Here is a 3,445-nt window from a genome sequence, read left to right on the forward strand (position 1 = left end):
AACTGATTTTCGTTTTTGATCAACTTATTTTTTAAAGATATTTTCCTAAGATCTATTTAAAGTAAATATTTTATTTACTCCCCAAAAATCTGTTCTCACACCTTAATTACTGCTACACGTTTTGTAGTTAGTGGTTAGTGGGCTTGATTAATTATTTCCCAAGTCTTAATTAATTAAAATAGTTTAATTATTCCTCAAGTATCTAAAACCACGTAATACTTACTGCTTCTTAGTTTTAAGTTAAGTAGAGGAGGAAGTGGCACTACTACATTTTGAAGCAAATGCAACACTCTAATGCAATGGTTAAGGCTAATTTAACACTCTAATGCAACGACTAAAGGTAATGCAACGCCTTTTGCAACAGTTAAAAGGAACTGTTGCATTAAGTAGTCAAATGTGATGGGTATTTTAGCTATTGCAACAGTTTTGATTTAATTATTGCATTAGGTGATAGGTCATTGCATTTGAAGACCTGCTATAAGACCAACCCAATTCGGCAGTCATGAGACTCGTTACTCAAATATCCATATTCTCTAAATTTTGTCTCCTACCCTCCTTTCTTCACAAAAAAAGGACTCCAACCGAGCCCTCCATCGCCTCTATCGTCGCCTAGGCTTCTCCATCCGCTGCCTTCCCATGCGAACGACTTTCTCCCTCATTCCTCTCACTCTCTCTCCTCATCTTCTTGCCTTTCTTTCAAAACCCTACATTTTCTCTCTCCTCACACCTTCTTCTACGATGCAATCTCTCAGTTCAGGCTGATTCTTCTTCATCTGACAATGGCATAAACTTCAATTTCGACCTCTCCACCATTGGTCTGTCAACGGCGGTGTTAGGGCTTCGCGATTTGCTTCAATATCGGCGCTTTTGTCTCTGTATGTGATGTCCCTTTCCATATTATCGCGTTTGATATTGTTGAGGTGTTGGTGGAACGTAATTTCTAAACCTTATTATACTTGATATATATTTAATTTGTTTTATACTGCAATTATATTATGTTCTTTTTGCTAATTATTGATGTTGTTTGTTATAGTTGATATTTTAGTGATTGTGGTGAATAAGTTTTGAGCTAGTATAGTTTGACACTTTTTAGTTGTTTTTGTTGACAATTAGTGCGTTAAAATTAAAGTTATAGGCCAAAATGAGTGAATAATTAGATGATTAAAACAATATTACTCCACAAAATCAGATACCACTATGTAATTCGTGTGTAGTCGTTGTTTTCTAATTGCGTTACTAGTTTACAACTTGAATTTGTTGATTTGAATTTTTAATTTTAAGTATATGGAATAGTGTGTTGTTAAATTACTGTGTTACTAAAGTAGTATAGATTCATGTATTCACAATATCGTACAGGGAATTAGTGTGTTATTGAATTGGTTCAATCTGTAGGTCAGATCTTGAAAAGTTTGTCGGTTGCTAAAAGACTTACACTAAATGTGAAAGGAAGTTTTTCTAGCAGATCATGTAGCATTGTTGAATGATAATAGTGAATTATGGGTAACAAACAATGCAGTTATCTATTTCAATTAATTTACTTTCTTACTTCATAATTTGAATGGCACAAGGTTTTTATAATTCAACTTTGAAATAGCATTTCATGCACTCAATTCTGATGGTGAATGGCAGGTTGTTGTAGAGAATGTCAAAGTTTTAAATTCTCTCAAGGTCATATTTGGTTACTACTGGTGATGATGCCAAAGACTCTGCTAAGGAAGAGGTAAGTTTGATGTAGCAGTTTTGATTGATTTTATTGAAATTGGACATATTTTGAATGCAATAACTTAACACTGATTAGTTCTATACTGATTTATTATTTGGCTTTAGTTGACTACTTCGATCTTGCAATATTAGTGCGAGAGAAGTGAAACAATATTCATTCTAAATGTGGATGCCAAATGCCTAAATAATATTGCTTCTATGTATGCTAAAATGGTTTATTACATGGGCTTGTTTGACACTGATATTGCGAGGATGAACATGTTACACTAGCGAAGTTATTGTTGTACTACACTACAAAACTCCATAATAGTAATGTCAAAGGAAGCTATTGTTTGTAAAGTTATTTTAAAGTTGGAGAAGATATACAAAATAGTAACAAGTAAGAGACATTTTGTATGATTTTATAGTCTTTAATGATATATAACCTATCTGATAGAGTTGTATTAGATGTTGTGGATGTTGTTATATTCAAGCACAAGCCTAGAAGTTATCTTAAATTTGAACTCACTTGGTGAATCTCTTTGTTACTTAGTTTTCAATTTCCCAAAAAAAAGAACATTCAAATTATACTCCAAAGAATCTGATGGTAATGTTTTAGAGTTGTGTCTGCTATGATTAATGATATAAGAGGCTTTCATATAAGCATATCACTTTTCTTATACGTGTAGATGAAAGGGAATAAAGCCAAATTTGCTTCTCAACATAGTTTTGTACCAGATTACGAAAAGCAGAGGCTATAAGGATTGAGGAAAAGGCAATATCATATAATACTTTCCAATTGATCCACTAAAATTTTGCTTTTCATGCTAGAAATTATTGAGCTTATATCATTAAATTTTTTTAGTTTATTTGCCTTCATGTGTTGGAGATTATTGTGCTGATAATTACCTTCCTCGCTGCTTGCTGATCATTATTACCCAACCATATCACCCATGTACAATCGAACATAACACTATCACACAAGACATACACAAAACGAAAACCATGATGAGATTGTTACATGTTTTGGTTTTATCTTAAACAATTAAATTGGTATCACAATGTTTGATTTTTTTACTAATTTGGTTAAATATCTTTGATTTTGCAGGTTGTCATAAATAAAGAAATGAAATTCCACGTTCAATAAACTAGTTGCTCGTTGGAATGCATGGAAGCACTTTAAATGTAGAGATTTATTGGAGCATTTTATATATGTAGAAGTTATCTTGAATAGAATTCAAAAACCATGAATTTTGTTTAGTATATTAGTTATTAGATTTGTAATTATGTACTTTGTAAATTAACCCATAGGCATGAATATATATAGTATGCATAATTTTTTTTTTGGGTATAAAAATCTAAAAAGAAATTATGAATATATAGTTTTATATTACATTGATTTGCTACTCTTACTAGAATATGATGGTATTGGAGTTGCATTAGCTAGGGAGGCGTTGTAATAGGTGCTCAAATAAAAGACATTAGTAATATATGGAGGTGTTGCAATAGATGTCAAAATGGAATACAATATGAGTAATACAGGTGTTGCAATAGCTATCGTATGGCGTTACAATAGACGTATAGGTGTTGCAATAGGTTATACAGCTAATGCAACGATTATTGACACCTATTGCAATGGCTTTGTGGGAGCCATTGCAATAGGCCTAAAACCCGTTGCAAGAAGTCTAATGCAACGCCAGCAACAATAACGGTTGTTGAACCGTTGCAATAACTCTATTGCAAC

General features: G+C 32.4%; 1 long non-coding RNA gene across 1 annotated transcript; it reads left to right on the plus strand.

Annotated features, from left to right (window-relative positions):
• The first annotated feature begins 480 nt into the window (after positions 1 to 480).
• Positions 481 to 3,100, plus strand: LOC104887279 (uncharacterized). The gene is made up of 3 exons (XR_789331.4): positions 481 to 875; positions 1,630 to 1,720; positions 2,810 to 3,100. It is a non-coding gene; the product is annotated as an uncharacterized LOC104887279 (long non-coding RNA).
• The last annotated feature ends 345 nt before the right edge of the window (positions 3,101 to 3,445 follow it).

This window comes from Beta vulgaris, chromosome 2 (genome assembly GCF_026745355.1).
Source record: "Beta vulgaris subsp. vulgaris cultivar EL10 chromosome 2, EL10.2, whole genome shotgun sequence".
In the NCBI taxonomy this organism is placed as follows: domain Eukaryota; kingdom Viridiplantae; phylum Streptophyta; class Magnoliopsida; order Caryophyllales; family Amaranthaceae; genus Beta; species Beta vulgaris.